General features: G+C 41.0%; 7 non-coding genes across 7 annotated transcripts; 3 read left to right on the top strand and 4 right to left on the bottom strand.

Moving 5' to 3' along the window:
* Positions 1-326: 326 nt before the first annotated feature.
* LOC137554786 (U1 spliceosomal RNA) lies at positions 327-490 on the bottom strand. The gene has a single exon (XR_011027529.1). It is a non-coding gene; the product is annotated as a U1 spliceosomal RNA (small nuclear RNA).
* A 1,554-nt stretch (positions 491-2,044) lies between these two features.
* On the top strand, positions 2,045-2,151 carry LOC137555039 (U6 spliceosomal RNA). The gene has a single exon (XR_011027745.1). It is a non-coding gene; the product is annotated as a U6 spliceosomal RNA (small nuclear RNA).
* Positions 2,152-4,268: 2,117 nt separating this feature from the next.
* Positions 4,269-4,432, bottom strand: LOC137554782 (U1 spliceosomal RNA). The gene has a single exon (XR_011027525.1). It is a non-coding gene; the product is annotated as a U1 spliceosomal RNA (small nuclear RNA).
* Positions 4,433-5,992: 1,560 nt separating this feature from the next.
* Positions 5,993-6,099, top strand: LOC137555040 (U6 spliceosomal RNA). The gene has a single exon (XR_011027746.1). It is a non-coding gene; the product is annotated as a U6 spliceosomal RNA (small nuclear RNA).
* A 2,117-nt stretch (positions 6,100-8,216) lies between these two features.
* LOC137554751 (U1 spliceosomal RNA) lies at positions 8,217-8,380 on the bottom strand. The gene has a single exon (XR_011027496.1). It is a non-coding gene; the product is annotated as a U1 spliceosomal RNA (small nuclear RNA).
* Positions 8,381-9,940: 1,560 nt separating this feature from the next.
* Positions 9,941-10,047, top strand: LOC137555041 (U6 spliceosomal RNA). Its single transcript, XR_011027747.1, has one exon. It is a non-coding gene; the product is annotated as a U6 spliceosomal RNA (small nuclear RNA).
* Positions 10,048-12,164: 2,117 nt separating this feature from the next.
* Positions 12,165-12,328, bottom strand: LOC137554752 (U1 spliceosomal RNA). The gene has a single exon (XR_011027497.1). It is a non-coding gene; the product is annotated as a U1 spliceosomal RNA (small nuclear RNA).
* Positions 12,329-13,067: the final 739 nt, after the last annotated feature.

Genomic DNA, 13,067 nt, shown 5'->3' on the forward strand with positions numbered 1-13,067 from the left:
ATATATGTAAAGCATATGATCGCAGCATGTGGGTATTGTGTGCAAACAAACATTTCTGCTCCCTGCTCTGTCCACTCCCTGCCCTCTGTCCATCTTCTCCCCTTCTCCTGTCCTGCTAGTCATTTCACCCCCGAATGCTTCCCTTGTAAAATGATCCGAGATTCGGATCAAAGATCCGGACCTATTCAATGATCCGATTCGAATCATCCGGATCATTGAAAAGATCCGAACTTCCCATCTCTACTGTTTTCCTCCCTTTATCTGATGACCAATAGCAGTTTCACAGTACTCAGATATTACCGAATCTATTATTAACCAGCATTGATCAGGGGAAAGCGCGAACGCAGTCTCCCACTACCACAAATTATGCAGTCGAGTTTCTCGCATTTGGGGAAATCGCAGGGGTCAACCCACTCGGAGTGCAATGGATGAGCCTCACCCTGGGAGAACCACCTTCGTGATCATGGTGTCTCCCCTGCCAGGTAAGTATGAGTTGGAATCGCACGGAGGGAGGATGCTGGGCTCAGCACTGCTTACACAACACAGGGGGACTTTATGATCTGAAATAAATTAATTTTATCCGCACGGCGATTTTACACAGTTCTCATCCTCATACAATGGAAAGTCCTGCTGCTCTAACAATAAATAAAATTTAACCGCAAACATAAAATCGGTGTGAACTGGAGTCTCTCCCAGACTGCACTGCAACAATCATCATATTTGAATAAAGTGACTTCACTCAGGCAGCCACTCCCAACTCCTTATAAGGAAGAGAGGCTGTTTTGTACTTCAATGGGGAGTGATCAGTGCTCAGTTCACTAAGCAGTTTAGACTAGTCTACTGATGGTTTTTAGTCTACTGATGGTTTGGTGTAAATCAGTTGCATCAAGAAGGAATTCACTAATAATTACCAAATGTCTTAAGCTCAACACACACCAAACAATCTTGGTTGTACAGATTTACCAAATCTATGTAGTATAAGGGCCAACAGATTGAAAATACCTTGAATGATTTATTGGATAAGCTCTTATACTACATGAAACTGGTAAGATTGAACAACCAAGATTGTATGGTGTGTGTTGAGCCTTAGACCTGGTCTAAAACATTTGGTAATTAGGTGGGTAAAGCAGAGGAAATGATCAAAAGATGCAATTGGCAAACGAGTAGCTATGACTGACAGCCTTCTCCTTTGATGAGCTCTCCTCTGCATACAATTAAACTCCTGCATAATTCATTCAAAAGGTTCCATCCTCACGTCGAAAATACCTCACAGAATGACTTTACCGACATAAATCATCTGGTCGAATCTCTGTCAGAAAAAGTGGGCGTGGTTACTCCTTGTTTGCTTTGTGAATTGCATCTTTTGATCATTTACCCTGCTTTACCGACCTAATTACCGAATGTTTTAGACCAGGTCTAAAAACAGGTCTAAAACATTACACCAAACCATCAGTATACTAGTCTAAACTGCTTAGTGAATTGAGGCCAATGTTGGAACAATGTTACCAACAGTTGGGCTTCGGTAAAACGGAGTACTTCTATCGTAGGTGTGAAAATGTTTATGAATTAGCACACAAAAGTCTAAATTAATGAATGCAGTATTTTCTCGACCAGATTTTTTACCGCACATGCTTTTATGAATGATAGCCTTTGAAATGGTTCCTGGGTTTTCTTTTTTCCGCACTTATAGTAATTCTTTATCCCCTACCGTTCTCTTGTCAAGTGAAGCACTTTTCTAGGCAGCCTGGGCTCCATGTCATTTCCTACAGTGGGTGTGAAGAGAGGAATCCCCACCCACTAGATTAGCATAATTTATTCACTTTCGGCTAGTACCCAAGATGCAATAGTGGTTGCAATATTGCTCTTCTCTGCCAGGAAATTTGATTTCCAAGCCAAAATATTTAGCCCTGTCCTGTTTATTATTATAGCTTTCTGCAAGGTTCTCACGCTCCAAACTATAGGGGACTCTTGATTTTACTCTCCCTAACGTGCAGGTAGTATCAGGGCGCGGGGTATATATACTCTGGTGAAACAGCCCTTAGTTGTGCTCGCTTCGGCAGCACATATACTAAAATTGGAACGATACAGAGAAGATTAGCATGGCCCCTGCGCAAGGATGACACGCAAATTCGTGAAGCGTTCCATATTTTTAGGCATCTTCCTCTGGGCAAAACATTAACATTTTTATACGTCAGAACGCAGCTTTACGTGTCGGGTTCAAAGTGCTACATGTAAGTGCACCTGCTAAGCTTCTCTAAGCAATGGCATGCAAACCGAGTTCTGTGCTTCTTTGCAGATGTGCTTTCTTCCGGTCTCAAGTGGTAATGTCCCCTGGGTTTTCCTTTTTCCGCACTTAGGCCTTATTCACATTATAAATTGTTAGCGCAAGCGCTGAGTGCTTTTGTAAGTGCTTTTCCAAGTGTTTTCTGACCGATTATCGATTTTTTTAGAAGCACTTTTCTAAGCGCTTTTGTAAATGCGATTTGAGCTTTTCTTCCTGCAGACAAACAGGTAGTGAACTCTTATGACCTGGAACGAAATAGCTGTAATTATTATGTGAAGAAAGGCACTCAGAAAATCGCTTTTCAAAGCCTTTTTTTCAAGTGCTTAGCGATTTTCCTATACCTTGTATTGAAGCCCAAACGCTCAGGAAATGGTGCAGGACCCGCGTTTGTGATTGTAAAGAAAGCTCATCGCTGATGTTAAAATGCCCACATAGGAAAACATTGCACAAGCGCTTTTAAAAATCACCAGTGCTTAAAAAAAATTAAAAAGCGCTCATAGGGCTTGATTCCCTAAAACGTGATAACTGCTATCACGGTCGCACTAGCGTTTTGGATTAATTAGATGATTAAAGTCTGACACTTTGAGCCTAGAATTGTGAACCTTTTCACAATATTCTAATGGTCTGAGATTTTGATTTTGGGGTTCTCATAAGCTGTAAGCCAAAATCATCAAATTTATAACAAATATAGGCTTGAAATGTCTGGCTTTGCATGTAATGAATCCATTTCATATATTATTTTCACCTATCACTGAAATACATTTACTTTTGCACAACATTATAAGTTTTCTAAATTTTACCTGTAAGATCTTCTTCAGAGCCCCCCATCCTTAGATAAAGCTATTTAAGCAATCTTTACTGATTTCTGAATTAAAGAAAAGGATTAATTTGAATTTACAGATGGAAAAGGAATATCAAACAATATTAATATCATATTAATAAGCAAACAACTTTCTCATTTTTTTTCCATCAGTTTTTATACATTTTTACCATATATCAATAAGAATGTATCAGTCAAAATTAAACATTTTCTAAACAGTTACCCCTTTTATCTCTACCAATAAACCCAGTGTATTCATATTAATTCAAATTATTGCTCCAGTAACTGCATATTTTTGGTAAGCTGTGCTTTAGTAGTATAGTAGTATCTGTTTTCTAGTGTTGTCCGGATCATGAACGATTCGGATCTTTGATCCGAATCTATTTTGTGAGTCGAATCATCCGAATCATCAAAATGGGTGATTCGGATTGCAAAAGGGGCGGGGCCAGGAGCGACACGCCCCCTCTCAGCGGGGTCCTGGAAGCAGAGCAGAGATGGATCGCTCTGTTGGAGGGGACTCGGGGAGCCAGCCTTGCAGGGACAGGTAGAGGGGACATGGGTGCCACTGCCAGATATGTGCAGAGCACACATACTAGCTGTAATGTGCTGCTCATTATAGGCTGTCTGTTCCGTAGTTGTGCACAGTGAACACATTGGAAACTTTTGGCTCAGCTCGGCACAGTTCAGTAACTTTGCAGGCACTGTGATTGCAGCGCAATATGATCCTCCTGCACTCGCTCTAAACAGCTGCACTTATCTTCTGGGAATGCTTTGGGGAATGCTTTCTTTCACTGTGCGACGTTTCCATTCAAGGTATACAGATGAACATGTAGGTGAAATATATGTAAAGCATATGATCGCAGCATGTGGGTATTGTGTGCAAACAAACATTTCTGCTCCCTGCTCTGTCCACTCCCTGCCCTCTGTCCATCTTCTCCCCTTCTCCTGTCCTGCTAGTCATTTCACCCCCGAATGCTTCCCTTGTAAAATGATCCGAGATTCGGATCAAAGATCCGGACCTATTCAATGATCCGATTCGAATCATCCGGATCATTGAAAAGATCCGAACTTCCCATCTCTACTGTTTTCCTCCCTTTATCTGATGACCAATAGCAGTTTCACAGTACTCAGATATTACCGAATCTATTATTAACCAGCATTGATCAGGGGAAAGCGCGAACGCAGTCTCCCACTACCACAAATTATGCAGTCGAGTTTCCCGCATTTGGGGAAATCGCAGGGGTCAACCCACTCGGAGTGCAATGGATGAGCCTCACCCTGGGAGAACCACCTTCGTGATCATGGTGTCTCCCCTGCCAGGTAAGTATGAGTTGGAATCGCACGGAGGGAGGATGCTGGGCTCAGCACTGCTTACACAACACAGGGGGACTTTATGATCTGAAATAAATTAATTTTATCCGCACGGCGATTTTACACAGTTCTCATCCTCATACAATGGAAAGTCCTGCTGCTCTAACAATAAATAAAATTTAACCGCAAACATAAAATCGGTGTGAACTGGAGTCTCTCCCAGACTGCACTGCAACAATCATCATATTTGAATAAAGTGACTTCACTCAGGCAGCCACTCCCAACTCCTTATAAGGAAGAGAGGCTGTTTTGTACTTCAATGGGGAGTGATCAGTGCTCAGTTCACTAAGCAGTTTAGACTAGTCTACTGATGGTTTTTAGCCTACTGATGGTTTGGTGTAAATCAGTTGCATCAAGAAGGAATTCACTAATAATTACCAAATGTCTTAAGCTCAACACACACCAAACAATCTTGGTTGTACAGATTTACCAAATCTATGTAGTATAAGGGCCAACAGATTGAAAATACCTTGAATGATTTATTGGATAAGCTCTTATACTACATGAAACTGGTAAGATTGAACAACCAAGATTGTATGGTGTGTGTTGAGCCTTAGACCTGGTCTAAAACATTTGGTAATTAGGTGGGTAAAGCAGAGGAAATGATCAAAAGATGCAATTGGCAAACGAGTAGCTATGACTGACAGCCTTCTCCTTTGATGAGCTCTCCTCTGCATACAATTAAACTCCTGCATAATTCATTCAAAAGGTTCCATCCTCACGTCGAAAATACCTCACAGAATGACTTTACCGACATAAATCATCTGGTCGAATCTCTGTCAGAAAAAGTGGGCGTGGTTACTCCTTGTTTGCTTTGTGAATTGCATCTTTTGATCATTTACCCTGCTTTACCGACCTAATTACCGAATGTTTTAGACCAGGTCTAAAAACAGGTCTAAAACATTACACCAAACCATCAGTATACTAGTCTAAACTGCTTAGTGAATTGAGGCCAATGTTGGAACAATGTTACCAACAGTTGGGCTTCGGTAAAACGGAGTACTTCTATCGTAGGTGTGAAAATGTTTATGAATTAGCACACAAAAGTCTAAATTAATGAATGCAGTATTTTCTCGACCAGATTTTTTACCGCACATGCTTTTATGAATGATAGCCTTTGAAATGGTTCCTGGGTTTTCTTTTTTCCGCACTTATAGTAATTCTTTATCCCCTACCGTTCTCTTGTCAAGTGAAGCACTTTTCTAGGCAGCCTGGGCTCCATGTCATTTCCTACAGTGGGTGTGAAGAGAGGAATCCCCACCCACTAGATTAGCATAATTTATTCACTTTCGGCTAGTACCCAAGATGCAATAGTGGTTGCAATATTGCTCTTCTCTGCCAGGAAATTTGATTTCCAAGCCAAAATATTTAGCCCTGTCCTGTTTATTATTATTATTATAGCTTTCTGCAAGGTTCTCACGCTCCAAACTATAGGGGACTCTTGATTTTACTCTCCCTAACGTGCAGGTAGTATCAGGGCGCGGGGTATATATACTCTGGTGAAACAGCCCTTAGTTGTGCTCGCTTCGGCAGCACATATACTAAAATTGGAACGATACAGAGAAGATTAGCATGGCCCCTGCGCAAGGATGACACGCAAATTCGTGAAGCGTTCCATATTTTTAGGCATCTTCCTCTGGGCAAAACATTAACATTTTTATACGTCAGAACGCAGCTTTACGTGTCGGGTTCAAAGTGCTACATGTAAGTGCACCTGCTAAGCTTCTCTAAGCAATGGCATGCAAACCGAGTTCTGTGCTTCTTTGCAGATGTGCTTTCTTCCGGTCTCAAGTGGTAATGTCCCCTGGGTTTTCCTTTTTCCGCACTTAGGCCTTATTCACATTATAAATTGTTAGCGCAAGCGCTGAGTGCTTTTGTAAGTGCTTTTCCAAGTGTTTTCTGAGCGATTATCGATTTTTTTAGAAGCACTTTTCTAAGCGCTTTTGTAAATGCGATTTGAGCTTTTCTTCCTGCAGACAAACAGGTAGTGAACTCTTATGACCTGGAACGAAATAGCTGTAATTATTATGTGAAGAAAGGCACTCAGAAAATCGCTTTTCAAAGCCTTTTTTTCAAGTGCTTAGCGATTTTCCTATACCTTGTATTGAAGCCCAAACGCTCAGGAAATGGTGCAGGACCCGCGTTTGTGATTGTAAAGAAAGCTCATCGCTGATGTTAAAATGCCCACATAGGAAAACATTGCACAAGCGCTTTTAAAAATCACCAGTGCTTAAAAAAAATTAAAAAGCGCTCATAGGGCTTGATTCCCTAAAACGTGATAACTGCTATCACGGTCGCACTAGCGTTTTGGATTAATTAGATGATTAAAGTCTGACACTTTGAGCCTAGAATTGTGAACCTTTTCACAATATTCTAATGGTCTGAGATTTTGATTTTGGGGTTCTCATAAGCTGTAAGCCAAAATCATCAAATTTATAACAAATATAGGCTTGAAATGTCTGGCTTTGCATGTAATGAATCCATTTCATATATTATTTTCACCTATCACTGAAATACATTTACTTTTGCACAACATTATAAGTTTTCTAAATTTTACCTGTAAGATCTTCTTCAGAGCCCCCCATCCTTAGATAAAGCTATTTAAGCAATCTTTACTGATTTCTGAATTAAAGAAAAGGATTAATTTGAATTTACAGATGGAAAAGGAATATCAAACAATATTAATATCATATTAATAAGCAAACAACTTTCTCATTTTTTTTCCATCAGTTTTTATACATTTTTACCATATATCAATAAGAATGTATCAGTCAAAATTAAACATTTTCTAAACAGTTACCCCTTTTATCTCTACCAATAAACCCAGTGTATTCATATTAATTCAAATTATTGCTCCAGTAACTGCATATTTTTGGTAAGCTGTGCTTTAGTAGTATAGTAGTATCTGTTTTCTAGTGTTGTCCGGATCATGAACGATTCGGATCTTTGATCCGAATCTATTTTGTGAGTCGAATCATCCGAATCATCAAAATGGGTGATTCGGATTGCAAAAGGGGCGGGGCCAGGAGCGACACGCCCCCTCTCAGCGGGGTCCTGGAAGCAGAGCAGAGATGGATCGCTCTGTTGGAGGGGACTCGGGGAGCCAGCCTTGCAGGGACAGGTAGAGGGGACATGGGTGCCACTGCCAGATATGTGCAGAGCACACATACTAGCTGTAATGTGCTGCTCATTATAGGCTGTCTGTTCCGTAGTTGTGCACAGTGAACACATTGGAAACTTTTGGCTCAGCTCGGCACAGTTCAGTAACTTTGCAGGCACTGTGATTGCAGCGCAATATGATCCTCCTGCACTCGCTCTAAACAGCTGCACTTATCTTCTGGGAATGCTTTGGGGAATGCTTTCTTTCACTGTGCGACGTTTCCATTCAAGGTATACAGATGAACATGTAGGTGAAATATATGTAAAGCATATGATCGCAGCATGTGGGTATTGTGTGCAAACAAACATTTCTGCTCCCTGCTCTGTCCACTCCCTGCCCTCTGTCCATCTTCTCCCCTTCTCCTGTCCTGCTAGTCATTTCACCCCCGAATGCTTCCCTTGTAAAATGATCCGAGATTCGGATCAAAGATCCGGACCTATTCAATGATCCGATTCGAATCATCCGGATCATTGAAAAGATCCGAACTTCCCATCTCTACTGTTTTCCTCCCTTTATCTGATGACCAATAGCAGTTTCACAGTACTCAGATATTACCGAATCTATTATTAACCAGCATTGATCAGGGGAAAGCGCGAACGCAGTCCCCCACTACCACAAATTATGCAGTCGAGTTTCCCGCATTTGGGGAAATCGCAGGGGTCAACCCACTCGGAGTGCAATGGATGAGCCTCACCCTGGGAGAACCACCTTCGTGATCATGGTGTCTCCCCTGCCAGGTAAGTATGAGTTGGAATCGCACGGAGGGAGGATGCTGGGCTCAGCACTGCTTACACAACACAGGGGGACTTTATGATCTGAAATAAATTAATTTTATCCGCACGGCGATTTTACACAGTTCTCATCCTCATACAATGGAAAGTCCTGCTGCTCTAACAATAAATAAAATTTAACCGCAAACATAAAATCGGTGTGAACTGGAGTCTCTCCCAGACTGCACTGCAACAATCATCATATTTGAATAAAGTGACTTCACTCAGGCAGCCACTCCCAACTCCTTATAAGGAAGAGAGGCTGTTTTGTACTTCAATGGGGAGTGATCAGTGCTCAGTTCACTAAGCAGTTTAGACTAGTCTACTGATGGTTTTTAGCCTACTGATGGTTTGGTGTAAATCAGTTGCATCAAGAAGGAATTCACTAATAATTACCAAATGTCTTAAGCTCAACACACACCAAACAATCTTGGTTGTACAGATTTACCAAATCTATGTAGTATAAGGGCCAACAGATTGAAAATACCTTGAATGATTTATTGGATAAGCTCTTATACTACATGAAACTGGTAAGATTGAACAACCAAGATTGTATGGTGTGTGTTGAGCCTTAGACCTGGTCTAAAACATTTGGTAATTAGGTGGGTAAAGCAGAGGAAATGATCAAAAGATGCAATTGGCAAACGAGTAGCTATGACTGACAGCCTTCTCCTTTGATGAGCTCTCCTCTGCATACAATTAAACTCCTGCATAATTCATTCAAAAGGTTCCATCCTCACGTCGAAAATACCTCACAGAATGACTTTACCGACATAAATCATCTGGTCGAATCTCTGTCAGAAAAAGTGGGCGTGGTTACTCCTTGTTTGCTTTGTGAATTGCATCTTTTGATCATTTACCCTGCTTTACCGACCTAATTACCGAATGTTTTAGACCAGGTCTAAAAACAGGTCTAAAACATTACACCAAACCATCAGTATACTAGTCTAAACTGCTTAGTGAATTGAGGCCAATGTTGGAACAATGTTACCAACAGTTGGGCTTCGGTAAAACGGAGTACTTCTATCGTAGGTGTGAAAATGTTTATGAATTAGCACACAAAAGTCTAAATTAATGAATGCAGTATTTTCTCGACCAGATTTTTTACCGCACATGCTTTTATGAATGATAGCCTTTGAAATGGTTCCTGGGTTTTCTTTTTTCCGCACTTATAGTAATTCTTTATCCCCTACCGTTCTCTTGTCAAGTGAAGCACTTTTCTAGGCAGCCTGGGCTCCATGTCATTTCCTACAGTGGGTGTGAAGAGAGGAATCCCCACCCACTAGATTAGCATAATTTATTCACTTTCGGCTAGTACCCAAGATGCAATAGTGGTTGCAATATTGCTCTTCTCTGCCAGGAAATTTGATTTCCAAGCCAAAATATTTAGCCCTGTCCTGTTTATTATTATTATTATAGCTTTCTGCAAGGTTCTCACGCTCCAAACTATAGGGGACTCTTGATTTTACTCTCCCTAACGTGCAGGTAGTATCAGGGCGCGGGGTATATATACTCTGGTGAAACAGCCCTTAGTTGTGCTCGCTTCGGCAGCACATATACTAAAATTGGAACGATACAGAGAAGATTAGCATGGCCCCTGCGCAAGGATGACACGCAAATTCGTGAAGCGTTCCATATTTTTAGGCATCTTCCTCTGGGCAAAACATTAACATTTTTATACGTCAGAACGCAGCTTTACGTGTCGGGTTCAAAGTGCTACATGTAAGTGCACCTGCTAAGCTTCTCTAAGCAATGGCATGCAAACCGAGTTCTGTGCTTCTTTGCAGATGTGCTTTCTTCCGGTCTCAAGTGGTAATGTCCCCTGGGTTTTCCTTTTTCCGCACTTAGGCCTTATTCACATTATAAATTGTTAGCGCAAGCGCTGAGTGCTTTTGTAAGTGCTTTTCCAAGTGTTTTCTGAGCGATTATCGATTTTTTTAGAAGCACTTTTCTAAGCGCTTTTGTAAATGCGATTTGAGCTTTTCTTCCTGCAGACAAACAGGTAGTGAACTCTTATGACCTGGAACGAAATAGCTGTAATTATTATGTGAAGAAAGGCACTCAGAAAATCGCTTTTCAAAGCCTTTTTTTCAAGTGCTTAGCGATTTTCCTATACCTTGTATTGAAGCCCAAACGCTCAGGAAATGGTGCAGGACCCGCGTTTGTGATTGTAAAGAAAGCTCATCGCTGATGTTAAAATGCCCACATAGGAAAACATTGCACAAGCGCTTTTAAAAATCACCAGTGCTTAAAAAAAATTAAAAAGCGCTCATAGGGCTTGATTCCCTAAAACGTGATAACTGCTATCACGGTCGCACTAGCGTTTTGGATTAATTAGATGATTAAAGTCTGACACTTTGAGCCTAGAATTGTGAACCTTTTCACAATATTCTAATGGTCTGAGATTTTGATTTTGGGGTTCTCATAAGCTGTAAGCCAAAATCATCAAATTTATAACAAATATAGGCTTGAAATGTCTGGCTTTGCATGTAATGAATCCATTTCATATATTATTTTCACCTATCACTGAAATACATTTACTTTTGCACAACATTATAAGTTTTCTAAATTTTACCTGTAAGATCTTCTTCAGAGCCCCCCATCCTTAGATAAAGCTATTTAAGCAATCTTTACTGATTTCTGAATTAAAGAAAAGGATTAATTTGAATTTACAGATGGAAAAGGAATATCAAACAATATTAATATCATATTAATAAGCAAACAACTTTCTCATTTTTTTTCCATCAGTTTTTATACATTTTTACCATATATCAATAAGAATGTATCAGTCAAAATTAAACATTTTCTAAACAGTTACCCCTTTTATCTCTACCAATAAACCCAGTGTATTCATATTAATTCAAATTATTGCTCCAGTAACTGCATATTTTTGGTAAGCTGTGCTTTAGTAGTATAGTAGTATCTGTTTTCTAGTGTTGTCCGGATCATGAACGATTCGGATCTTTGATCCGAATCTATTTTGTGAGTCGAATCATCCGAATCATCAAAATGGGTGATTCGGATTGCAAAAGGGGCGGGGCCAGGAGCGACACGCCCCCTCTCAGCGGGGTCCTGGAAGCAGAGCAGAGATGGATCGCTCTGTTGGAGGGGACTCGGGGAGCCAGCCTTGCAGGGACAGGTAGAGGGGACATGGGTGCCACTGCCAGATATGTGCAGAGCACACATACTAGCTGTAATGTGCTGCTCATTATAGGCTGTCTGTTCCGTAGTTGTGCACAGTGAACACATTGGAAACTTTTGGCTCAGCTCGGCACAGTTCAGTAACTTTGCAGGCACTGTGATTGCAGCGCAATATGATCCTCCTGCACTCGCTCTAAACAGCTGCACTTATCTTCTGGGAATGCTTTGGGGAATGCTTTCTTTCACTGTGCGACGTTTCCATTCAAGGTATACAGATGAACATGTAGGTGAAATATATGTAAAGCATATGATCGCAGCATGTGGGTATTGTGTGCAAACAAACATTTCTGCTCCCTGCTCTGTCCACTCCCTGCCCTCTGTCCATCTTCTCCCCTTCTCCTGTCCTGCTAGTCATTTCACCCCCGAATGCTTCCCTTGTAAAATGATCCGAGATTCGGATCAAAGATCCGGACCTATTCAATGATCCGATTCGAATCATCCGGATCATTGAAAAGATCCGAACTTCCCATCTCTACTGTTTTCCTCCCTTTATCTGATGACCAATAGCAGTTTCACAGTACTCAGATATTACCGAATCTATTATTAACCAGCATTGATCAGGGGAAAGCGCGAACGCAGTCCCCCACTACCACAAATTATGCAGTCGAGTTTCCCGCATTTGGGGAAATCGCAGGGGTCAACCCACTCGGAGTGCAATGGATGAGCCTCACCCTGGGAGAACCACCTTCGTGATCATGGTGTCTCCCCTGCCAGGTAAGTATGAGTTGGAATCGCATGGAGGGAGGATGCTGGGCTCAGCACTGCTTACACAACACAGGGGGACTTTATGATCTGAAATAAATTAATTTTATCCGCACGGCGATTTTACACAGTTCTCATCCTCATACAATGGAAAGTCCTGCTGCTCTAACAATAAATAAAATTTAACCGCAAACATAAAATCGGTGTGAACTGGAGTCTCTCCCAGACTGCACTGCAACAATCATCATATTTGAATAAAGTGACTTCACTCAGGCAGCCACTCCCAACTCCTTATAAGGAAGAGAGGCTGTTTTGTACTTCAATGGGGAGTGATCAGTGCTCAGTTCACTAAGCAGTTTAGACTAGTCTACTGATGGTTTTTAGTCTACTGATGGTTTGGTGTAAATCAGTTGCATCAAGAAGGAATTCACTAATAATTACCAAATGTCTTAAGCTCAACACACACCAAACAATCTTGGTTGTACAGATTTACCAAATCTATGTAGTATAAGGGCCAACAGATTGAAAATACCTTGAATGATTTATTGGATAAGCTCTTATACTACATGAAACTGGTAAGATTGAACAACCAAGATTGTATGGTGTGTGTTGAGCCTTAGACCTGGTCTAAAACATTTGGTAATTAGGTGGGTAAAGCAGAGGAAATGATCAAAAGATGCAATTGGCAAACGAGTAGCTATGACTGACAGCCTTCTCCTTTGATGAGCTCTCCTCTGCATACAATTAAACTCCTGCATA

Source organism: Hyperolius riggenbachi, chromosome 2, assembly GCF_040937935.1.
Source record: "Hyperolius riggenbachi isolate aHypRig1 chromosome 2, aHypRig1.pri, whole genome shotgun sequence".
Taxonomy (NCBI): Eukaryota; Metazoa; Chordata; class Amphibia; order Anura; family Hyperoliidae; genus Hyperolius; species Hyperolius riggenbachi.